This window comes from Callithrix jacchus, chromosome 12 (assembly GCF_049354715.1).
Source record: "Callithrix jacchus isolate 240 chromosome 12, calJac240_pri, whole genome shotgun sequence".
NCBI classification, from domain to species: Eukaryota; Metazoa; Chordata; class Mammalia; order Primates; family Cebidae; genus Callithrix; species Callithrix jacchus.
Genome location: NC_133513.1, coordinates 67,533,678 through 67,545,756, shown reverse-complemented (window position 1 = coordinate 67,545,756; position 12,079 = coordinate 67,533,678). Strand labels below are relative to the sequence as shown.

At 39.4% G+C, this 12,079-nt stretch overlaps 1 pseudogene; it reads left to right on the top strand.

Annotated features, from left to right (window-relative positions):
• The window catches only part of LOC108594139 (actin, cytoplasmic 1-like), a 62,878-nt pseudogene extending 55,117 nt beyond the window's left edge, over positions 1–7,761 (top strand).
• Positions 7,762–12,079: the final 4,318 nt, after the last annotated feature.

The window sequence follows — 12,079 nt, the reverse complement described above, 5'->3', positions numbered from 1 at the left end:
AAATATTTATACACCACTATCCATTTAACTTTAACTTTCTAAAACCCTATTTCATATATCTAGAATAATATACAGTGCAAGTTTTCTTAACCAAATGCTATTTAGCCAATTTACCAGAATAACCAATGTTCTCCATTCCCTCTACAAAACTCACAAAACATGCTGGAAATTTGTAACTATAGACACCTCTGCAGCAGGCACTTCCAATTAAGTTTTCTGCTTACCAAGAGTCAACTGCACTTGTTTCCAAATGTATTTATGCTGGTTCTATGTGTTCCTTTACTTACGTAATTTAATCAAGCATTATATAAACCAATATAAGTGCAAGAAGAGAATTGTTTCTATAAAAACTTAGTTGAGTGTTTGAATTGCCTTTGAATTTAGTATGTGTAGGTTAAGTGTAAAATTTTAGAAGTTTTCATAAAATTACAGAATCTAGAAGAGTTCTTTATTCATCAGCTTTGTAAATGTCTTTAAATCCCTTAAATAACCTACTTTAAAGACAATGAGGCCAGGCTCGGTGGCTCACGGCTGTAATCCCAGCAGTTTGGGAGGCCGAGGCAGGCGGATCACCTGAGGTCAGGAGTTCAAGACCAGCCTGACCAACATGGCAAAACCCTGACTCTACAAAAATTAGCTGGGTGTGGTGGTGGGTGCCTGTTATTCTAACTACTCAGGAGGCTGAGGCAGGAGAATCACTTGAATCTGGAAGGCAGAGGTTGCAGTGAGACAAGATCATGCCTGGGTGACAGAGCGAGATTCCATTTAAACAAAAAAAAAAAAAGAAAAAAGATAATGAAACTTGAAAAGTAGATGCAGTATTGTCAAGTGTGATTTGACCAAGAAAGATGACAGGAAACTCGGTAGGCAAAGATGCATAGGCAAAGGCAAGGCTGATAATTAAATAAATCCTCACTGTTTTTCTCTCTTGTCCAAATTCCTATCTAAGGGACTTGGGGAGCCACACCCTACAACCCAAAAACAATCTCATCAGGTGGGTTTTATTTTATTATTATTATTTTTTATACTTTAAGTTCTGGGGTACATGTGCAGATCGTGCAGGTCATCTGCCTTAGTTATTTCTGCTAATGCTATCCCTCCCCATCCCCCCACACAGGTGGGTTTTATTTAACCCTACTTGGCTTACTTTCCAACCTGACTCTGGCACAATATCACATGACAGATAAAAAAGGAAATCAGAATATTTTACCCCAAACTATGTTTCTTTGCCACATTTTGAAATGGTTCTGCAAAGTTGGCTTTTGTAGGGGAAATCTGCATCTATAAACAATCTCTAACAACATATAGATCTCTCCCCTTCCAGGACCTCCCAATCCTGAAGAGGTCTAGCACCTCTTAAAGATCTGAATAGGAAACATTTCCCATCTAAGGGATGGACTGTGTCTAAGGGCAGCCTCCTATGAGACTTCATAAGAACATTGGTCTTGGCAACCCCTTATCTTGACCCAGACACTCCTTTCCACTGATTCCAGGTCTTCAGATAATACCTTAACTCTTTCAACCAATTGCCCAACAGAAAACCTTTGAACTCACCTATGGTCTGAAAGTCCCCTCATCCCTACTTCCAGTTCTCTTACCTTTCCATATCTCACAAGCATGGATTCATCTCTTATGTCTCCCTAAAATGTATAAAACCAAGCTGTAACCCAATCACCTCAGGCACGCATTCTCAGGACATCTTGAGACTATGTCTTGGGCCATAGTAACTCATATTTGGCTCAGAGTAAACCTCTTTAAATACTTTACAGGGTTCAAATATTTTACAGTTTGTAAACTTTACAACCTCTGTAAAGTATTTCTTTTCACCAACAAGGCCAAGGCTCTGCATAAAAGACTGGCTAATCACATCAAGCTCAAAAGCTCCTGCACAGCAAAGGAGACAACACAATGAAGAGACAACCAGAGTAGGAGAAAATACTTGCGAACTTTCTGACAAGGGATTAATAACCAGAATATGTGAGGAACTCAAGTGACTCTACAGGAAAAAAAATCTAATAATCTGATTTCTAAAATGTACAAAAGATTTGAATAGACATTTCTCAAAAGAAGACAAATGGTAAATAGGCATATGAAAATGTGCTCAATATCACTACTCATCAGAGAAATGCAAATCAAAACTATAATGAGACATTCTCTCACCCCTGTTAAAATGGCTTTTATCTAAAAGACAGGCAGTAACAAATGCTGGCAAGGATGTGAGAAAAGGGTACCCTGTACACTATTAGTGGGAATGTAAATTAGTACAACCACTATGGAGAACAGTTTGGATGCTCCTCAAAAAACGAAAAATAGAGCTACCATATGATCCAGCAATCCCACTGCTAGGAATATACCCCAAAGAACGGAAATCAGAATATTGAAGAGATGCTGGCCGAGTTCGGTGGCTTACGCCTGTAATCCCAGTGCTTTGGGAGGCCAAGGAGGGTGGATCACCTGAGGTCGGGAGTTCAAGACCAACCTGACCAACATGGAAAAATCCCATCTCTACTAAAAATACAAAATTACCTGGGCATGATGATGCATGCCTGCAATCCCAGCTACTCAGGAGGCTGAGGCAGAAGAATCGCTTGAACGCAGGAGGTGGAGGTTGCAGTAAGATGAGGTCATGCCACTGCACTCCAGCCTGAACAAGAAGAGCAAAACTCTGTCTCCAAAAAAAAACAAAGAATATTGGAGAGATATCTGCACTCCCATGCGTTTATATCAGCACTATTAACAACAGCCAAGATTTGGCAGCAACCTAAGTGTCCATCAAAAGACAGATAAAGACAATGTGGTATATAATACACAATGGAATACTATTCAACCATAAAAAAGAATGCGTTCCTGTTATTTGCAACAACATGGATGGAAGCAGAAATCATATGTTAAGTGAAATAAGTCAGGCACAGAAAGACAAACATTGCATGTTCTTACTTATATGTGAAAGTTAAAAAGTGAAGTAATTTAACTCACAGAGAGAATAGAATGATGGTTACCAGAGGCTGGAAAAAGCAGTAGGCAATGCCGGGGAGTGTGGATGGTTAATGGGTACAAAAATATAGTTAGAATGAGTAAGATCTAGTATCTGATCTAGTCACAACAGGGTGACTACAGTCAAATATAATTATTACTTAAAAATACTAGCAAAATTGGATTGTTTCTAACACAAAGAAAGGATAAATGCCCGAGGTGATGAGTACCCCACTCACCCTGATGTGAGGATTATTATTATGCCTGTATCAAAATATGTCATGTACCCCATAAATACGTACACCTACTATGTACCCCCAAAAATTTAAGATTTAACAATGTAAAAATATTGGCTAAAGCAGTATATGCATGTATTATTTCTCCCTCTTTTTTCCACTTTACTGAGATATAATTGATAAATAAAAATTGTACGTATTAAAGGTGTAAATGTGATGCTTTGATATGCATTTACATTGTGAAATGATTACCACAGTCAAGCTAAGTAACACACCATCACCTCACAGTTACCTTTTTTGTTGTTCTAGTTGACTTTTTCATTTAACCCACAACTAGTTTTAAGAGTATGGAAGAAGAATGCTTCTACTTAGTTGACGCTTCCTGCCAGCAAGAATGCAGGCCGCAGAGATGCCTAGGTACTCTGCCTGGGAGGGCGTCCGCAGGTACACAGGGGAGTTTCTGCCCCGCCAACTCAGAAGGGGTCGGGTTCCTGTTTGTCCTAGCTTCTGCCTGCCCCCTGGAGCGGAAGGCCCAAGTCTGAGGCCACAGTTCCGGAGGCTGTAGCTGCACCTCCGAGCTACTAGTTCCGGAGGCTACCTGCTCCTGGGCCCACCTCGGATCCAAACCAGTAGTTTGGGTGGCTGTGGCCCCACCCAGGAGGGCGGAGCTCTTGTCTGCTCTGTAGAGCAAGAGGCCTGAGTACGCAGACAGGCTTTGGGCGGCGGCAGCAACACCTCGGGAGCTCCCGCCCCAACTCAGAAGGGGCGGAGTTCCCACTGGCTCCATGGAGGGTGCCGCCCCAGCTAGGCCTCCCTGCTGCAGCAGGTGTGATGAATGGGCATAATAAAATTGGGAGTCCAGACTCATCTGAGCTTGTATTAATAAAATTACAAAATTTGAGTAAAAGGATAAAGATGGGAGAAAAAAACATAAAACAGTAGTTGCGTGTTTTTAAATGTATAGAGATTCCCCCATTTTAAATCACCATTACAATATGAATAGCTTTTTAAATATGTATTTATTTTTTAAAATGAATCCGTCTCCATTTATTTCTATTCTTTTTTACATTGGAAAAATTTGACTATTTTTTAAGTGATGAAAAAAGTTTGCAAACACACATTATGAAATATGAGGAATCTTGGGACTCACTGACCACTTCAGTGATTATGAAAACTGTAAACTATTTTTAAAAGCAGATTTTTCACTCTTCTTCATTAAGGTCTGATTACCTTGCCCATTAGCATTTGGCTCTTTTATTATGATGATTGTGAAACACTGTAGATGTTACCACTAATGGATAAAGAAACTTTACATGGTTATCTTGATTAAGTCATCAATAATAATTTGGAATAATTTTTCTTCATTCCGTGAATGGATCATTCACATGCCCTATAGTAATTGTCTACATCGAGGTGCATGAAATTAGCATAAAAATTATCTACCCTAGAGAGATAGTTTTCACTTCTAACACCACTAAAAGTTAGTTCAGACTAACATTTGAAGGCTTTATCAGTGAGTGAAAGAAATATGATTCCTTGGCCGTTTTCTCTATAATGCTATTACACATACAGCCTTCCATTTTTAGGGTCCCACACTTACAAATAAAGAGTAAGATTAACGGCATTCCTAAATCTTCCTTCTATTTCATTTTTATAAGGGAAAAATATCAAGCAGCTTTTATAAAAACAATGTAATAGTGACTCCCAGTAAATAGAAAATAATATAAGCATATTATTCCACATTCTTCTTTTTCTGATGAAGAAGAAAGAAAATGGTAGCATTTCAAATCTTGTTCTTAGAATGGAGTTGAGATTTTAATTGAGTTTTACATAGTTTGGGATTTGTGTCTCAGCTACTACCAGAACAACTTAGAAACACAAAACCTTGGCTCTAGCAGATTTCTTACAGATCAACGGACCAGAAACTGGACGAATCCAGACCAGAAAACTGAAAGAGACTATGTAATTAATCAGGATCTCTCATCCAGATCTTCTGACTTGATCTAATAATTGCTTTTTTAAACCACAAGATATCCTTAACATAAATATCCTGAATCTGGCATGAGTCCAGACAAAACAAGAGTATGGAAAAGGGAACTAAGAGAGACGGAAACCTCCAGATTAATTTTTCCCCTGAATTATAGCGCATGGCAATCTCTCTTTAGCCAGGCTCAGGAATGTATTGATCCTGGTTGGTGTCTGTTCTCTTTCAAGAACTTAGACAGTGAATCCAGCTGTTGTCTTATCTCGTAAAGGCCTTGCTTGACACCATGAGTCAATTTGTTTTCAGGTACAGATGACCACATCAATAATGACTAATGTAATTTGCATTTACATTGACAAACTGGTTCTTTTTTTTTTTTGAAAAGAATCGCTTTGACTTTGAAGCATAAGCATTTTTTATTTCAAAACTATATTTATTTCACTAAATTCAGTTAAATGAATTCGTACTCCCCTGTGTCCACTCAAGAACAACATCAAATTTTAAAAGTATTTAATACATTGAAATACAACTCTAAATTTATCAATATCAATAGTGTTCAAATTTTCCTTGTACTTTTGACAATTTTCATGAAAATATTCTGCATATTAATTCATACTGTAGAAAATGTATAAAATCATTATTGATTTGTGTTATGAAAAGTTTCAATTTCAATATAAATTGTTCTGTCTGTCTAGCTAGGTCACAGATAAGTTTTCCCTTTCCTTGGAACTTCAAACATAGCACATTCATACTCAGTGCGATATCAGTGTGATATCAGTGAGAAAATGTAAATCACACTGCCACTTTTATCTTTAATAATTGAATGTTTGGTAAACAATCTTTTTATTTCTAGAAAATTGGAACCGACAATACAGTGAATCTGTAAAGCTCTTCCACAGCTCAACCAATGAGCATTGCCAAAGAACACAAGATCATTCAATTCATTGTCTTCTGTTTCTTTCAACAGTTCCATAGACTGCCAATCATTAATAGCATTTGCACATACATGTAAAAGGATGTTAACAACTGTATCATAACACTTTCATACAGTCTGTACCTGCAAGCAGCACAAATTTCTTCAATATATATCATATAAGGGAAATATCAGTCACTTATTTTAAAATTCCAATAAATTCAATTTCAACCTAACACAGTTGGAGCATCATCTATCATTATAAAAAATATTTTTCTTTCAATTCTAGCTTGAACACTTTGACAAATGTAGAAGACTCAGATATTATGACATCATGAGTTTAATGTTAAGCCACAAATTTACAACATTTCTTTGAAATGTGGAAGCCCATTGAGACAAAATATACCTGAAGAAATTAATTGGATAGTGTCTCTTATGTTGCACAGCATCTGAAGCTAAAGAGAAGTACTTGTAATTTTGACCACGGAGACTGTGTCCACCCGGGGAGCACAGAGCCTCCCCCTTGCTGCTCTGCCACCTGTCCACACCTGCTGCCAGCTCACCACGGATGATGATATCGCCGCACTCATCGTCAACAAAACGGCTCTGGCATGTGCAAGGCCAACTTCAGGGTGGTCTTCCCCTCCACTGTGGGGTGCCACAGGCACCAAGGTGTAATGGTGGGCATGAGTCAAAAGGATTCCTATGTGGGCAACGAGGCTCAGAGCAAGATAGGCATCCTGACCCTGAAGTACTCTAACCAGCACGGCATTGTCACCAACTGGGACATGGAGAAGGCCTGGCACCACACCTACAACAAGCTGCGTGTGGCTCCTGAGGAGTACCCAGTGCTGCTGACCGACGGCCCCCTGAACTCCACGAGAAGATGACCCAGATCATGTTTGAGACCTTCAACACCCCAGCCACGTACGTGGCCATCCAGGCTGTGCTGTCCCTGTACACCTCTGTCTGTACCACTGGCATCGTGATGGACTCCAGTGATGGGGTCACCCACACTGTGCCCATCTACAAGAGCTATGCCCTCCCCCACACCATCCTGCATCTGGACCTGGCTGGCCGGGACCTGACTAGACTGCCTTATGAAGATCCTCACTGAGCACGGGCTACAGCTTCACCACCACTGGCGAACGGGAAATCATGCATGACATCAAGGAGAAGCTGTGCTACGTCACCCTGGACTTTGAGCAGGAGATGGTGATGGCGGCCTCCAGCTCCTCCCTGGAGAAGAGCTGGGAGCTGCCCAACAGCCAGGTCATTCCCATCGGCAACGAACGGTTCCGCTGCCCCAGGCACCCTTCCAGTCTTCCTTCCTGGGTGTGAAATCCTGTGGCATCCATGAAACTACCTTCAACTCCATCATGAAATGTGATGTGGACATCTACAAAGATCTGTTCGCCAACACAGTGCTCTCTGGCAGCACCATCATGTACCCTGGCATCGCCGACAGGATGCAAAAGGAGATTCCCGCCCTGGCACCCAGCACAATGAAGATCAAGATGATTGCTTCTCCTGAGAGCAAGTACTCTGTGCAGATTGGCGGCTTCTCCAGCAAATGTGTATCAGCAAACAGGAGTATGATGAAGCCGGCCCCTCCATCATCCACCGCAAATGCTTCTAGGCAGACAGTGATTTAGCTGCGTTACACCGTTTCTTGACAAAACCTAACTTGTGCAGAAAACAAGATGAGATTGGCATGACTTTATTTGTTTTGGTTTGGTGTTTGTTTGTTTATTTGTTTGGCTTGACTCAGGATTTAAAAACTGAACAGTGAAGGTGACAGCAGTCCCCCAAAGTTCTACAATGTGGCCGAGGACTTTGATTGTACGTTGTACTTTTTTTTAATAGTCATTCCAAATATTGTGAAATGCATTGTTACAAGAAGTCCCTTGCCCTCCTAAAAGCCACCCACTTCTGTCTAAAGAGAATGGTCTAGTCCTCTTCCGAATCCACACAGGGGAGGTGATAGCATTGCTTTTGTGTAAATTATGAAATGCAAAAAATGTTTTATCTTCACCATAGTACTTTTTTATTTTGGTTTATTTTGAATGATCAGCCTTTGTGGCCCTCTTTTTTTGTCCCCCAACTTGAGATGTACAAAGGCTTTTGGTCTCCCTGGGAGTGGCGGAGGCAGCCAGGGCTTACCTGTACGCTGACTTGAGACCAGTTGGATAAAAGTACACACCTTATAGATAAAAAAGTACTTGTAATTTTTCAAATTTTGAATCACCTGATCATTTATATTGTTGAAAGTCATGTTTAGGCAATTGTTTGATGACTTATTTTTTAATTTTTTAGTTTTTATTCAAAAAATCTTTTACTTCTGTAAAATACGTGTCTTACTCTCTAGCCTCATAATTTACTAACAATTTCCATACTAAACTCATAATTTATTTTACCATTTTTCCAGCTAAATGGTGTGTGTGTAAAATATTTTATTGGACATTTAATTCTAATTTCAGATGACTTCTCTTATCAACTATTTTACTGTTTAAAGGAAACTTCTTTCCAAAATTCAGTATGTATTTGCTGAAAATGTCTTAATATTGTCCACTTTATTGTCTTAGGAAATGATTATACAACAAACAGCTCTGCCACAGCAAATTGCAGTTGCCACTCACTGCGAAACTGGCAGCATACCTTCTTCCAGCCTCTTGTTTTCTTTATGATTGTACAACATTACATCTCCATTTGATTCTCCATTAGTAGCATGACTTCATTTTAAATCTAAAATTCATTGATACTCATTTTTAAGTAGGAAAAAAAGGTTTAATTAGGCCATGTGTGATGGCTCACGCCTGTAATCCCAGCACTTTTGGGAGGCTGAGACGGGAGGATCACCTGAGGTCAGGAGTTCAAGACCAGCCTGACCAACATGAAGAAACCCCATCTCTACTAAAAATACAAAATTAGCCGGGCATGGTGGCACATGCCAGTAATCCCAGTACTCGGGAGGCTGAGGCAGGAGAATCTCTTGAACCTGGGAGGTGGAGGTTGCGGTGAGCCAAGATCGCACAATTGAACTCCAGCCTGGGCAACAAGAGTGAAACTCCATTTCAAAAAAAAAAAAAGAAAGAAAGAAAAGAAAAAAGTTTAACTGAAATACTAAGAATTTCAATTTATACGAGTATCACTTTAAGTCATGCTGTCTGCATGCAGTATTCAAATAAACACATTGTGTCACATCAATGCATAGAAAATAATAATTTGAACTGAATCCCACCTACTCGACTGTGTGTTTATGTGTAACATTAGAAACAACACAGACACCCAAAACATGCATGACAATATAATATCTGATGCTGTAATGGTTAAAGTGAGATGCAGTTCTACCAGAATCATAGTTTATTACAGGAAAAATATGCTGCTTCACTTTTTAAATATAAATTAACTAAAAGTAAATAGTATTAAAAATTCAGTTCTTCGGTTGTCCTCACATTTCAAATGCTCAACAGTCACCTGTGGCCGGTGGCGACTATTTTACACAGTGCAATTGTAGAGCTTCTTGGACTGTATCTGGGTCGAGAACAACTGATGCATGTTTTTTGTCGCTAATCTTTTAAAATAAATTTAAATTTCAGCTTAAGTTTTAAGAGGTTTTAAAGTTTTTCCCACAGCCGTTGCTTGTTTCTCTGGAAGCTGCCACTTGCGGAGGATTAGGAGGTAATTGCAATGACAGATACAGTGTTCAGGCTTCCACACCGCAGAAGTAGAAAGGAATGAGAAAACATTTATATACTTGCCTGTGGTTTCTACTTTTAGAACATTAAGATTAGTTACATCTTCTTTAAAAACTGTGAAACAGACTGAAAATAAAGACAGTTTTTAAAAATCCAAGTGTCTTTACATTTGTTAAATTAGTAAAATTCAGTTACTTTTTCTTACATCTTTGTTTATTGTTCTTTTACTGATAGGTGGCCCAAGCCCTTTTCACAGCATCAGTTCAGCTGCTTGCAGATTAAATCCAGCTGCTCCTTTATCTTTTAGTTCTTTTGGCCCATGCCTTGCCTACCAACAGAAGCTAAAAGTGTCTTGATGACTTTGAAGGGCAACAAAAAAAATAAAGAGCATAATAGTTAGCATATATAATAGTAAACACTCTAAATTTCAATAATGTAGTAATTTCATTGCTTTTAACAATGAAAAACTAGAAACAATTCAACAGTAGAGATCAGGCAGACACAGTGGCTTAACACTTGTAATTCCAGCACTTTGGAAGGCCAAGGCAGGCAAATTACTTGGGGTCAGGAGTTCGAGACCAGCCTGGCCAACATGGTGAAACCCTATCTTTACAAAAATACAAAATTAGCTGAATGTGGTGGCACACACCTGTAGTACCAGCTACTTGGGAGGCTGAGACAGAAGAATCACTTGAACCCAGGAGGAGGAGGCTGCAGTGAGCCAAGATTGTGCCCCTGCACTCCAGTCTGGGTGAGACAGAGCAAGACTCTGTCTCAAAAAAAAAAAAAAAAAAAAAAAAAAAAGACTAGCCTGGTCTACATAACAAGACTCCATCTTCACCAAAAAAAAATTTTAATTACCCAGGTGGCATGTACCTCTAGTCTGAGCTACTCAGGAGGCTAAGGCAGGAGGATTGCTCGAACCCAGGAGTTTGAGGCTCAGTGAACTATGATTATAACACTTCACTCCAGCATGGAAGACAGAGAAAGATCCTGTCTTAAAAAAAAAAAAAAAAGCTGGGCACTGTGGCTCATGCCTGTAATCCCAGCACTTTGGAAGGCCAAGGCAGGTGGATCACTTGAGGCCAGGAGTTCAACACCAGCCTGGCCAACATGACAAAACCCTGTCTCTACGAAAAATACAAAAAATCGCTGGGTGTGGTGGTGCACGCCTGTAGTGCCAGCTACTCAGGAGGCTGAAGCAGGAGAATCTCTTGAACCTGGGAGGTAGAGGTTGCAGAGATCATGCCACTGCACTCCAGCCTGGGTGACAGAACAAAACTCTGACTCAAAAAAAAAAAAGTAGAGATTTGGTTAATTTTGCACATCTACACAATGACATCCTCTTCAAGCTTTAGAAATGAAAAAGTAAACGAATATTTATTGGCAGGGAAAGACGCTTATAATAATGTACTAAGTAGAAAAGCAAATTCTATAACAATATGTATTATATGACCTCATTTATGTTCTAAAATGTATGTGTATACAGTATATATTATATATGTGTACATATGTGTATCCTAAAATACAAAGATCTGAAAAGTGTAACATGTTTCTTACCCCTTTAAATTTTCAGTTTTAACATGGGTGTTTTTATTTCCTTCTTTTTGTTTATCTGTACTTTAAATAATAAAAGCACATTTCATGTTTTTATATTTTAAAATATGTCTATTTTTAGTTTTTATTTTTTAATCTCTAATGTTGTTTCTATATCTGCCATTACTAGCTGTTTCTAATTCACTGAGAGCTCTTCCTTACAGGTAAATAACCTCCTTTATACCCGCGTTCTTCCTTCACCCTCTCTGGCATTTGAAATCACCAATCAACATGAGACACAGGTCAGAAACTATTTAGGTGGATTTGTCTACAGTGTCCTAACAGCATGTCATGAGATTTTGAGAATTACAGGTCCAATGGGTCATTTCCCAGCACTTTTCCCTCTTATGAACCCAGCTTGGGCAGTATAAGCAAAGAAGAATGTTTTTAAAAGGCTAAGCCCCCAAAATTCCATGTAAGTACCTGCCCTCCCAGAAACCCAGTGTGCTCTCCACTCCAGAGAAACCTGCTCTTGCTGAGCGCTGACAAAGGTGCTTGGCCTCTTTGCCCTGCCTCCGTCCACTCTCTAGCTCTCTTTCTTACAGGCACAGACTGCTATCTTCTTTCCCATCAGCGCTTCATCTCACACCTATTCCAGGTTTCTTAGCCAAAGGGTTCTAAGTCAAGGCCCCAAAACTTGTCAAGGGGGATATGTGTAGATAATAAAGGAAGTTGTCAT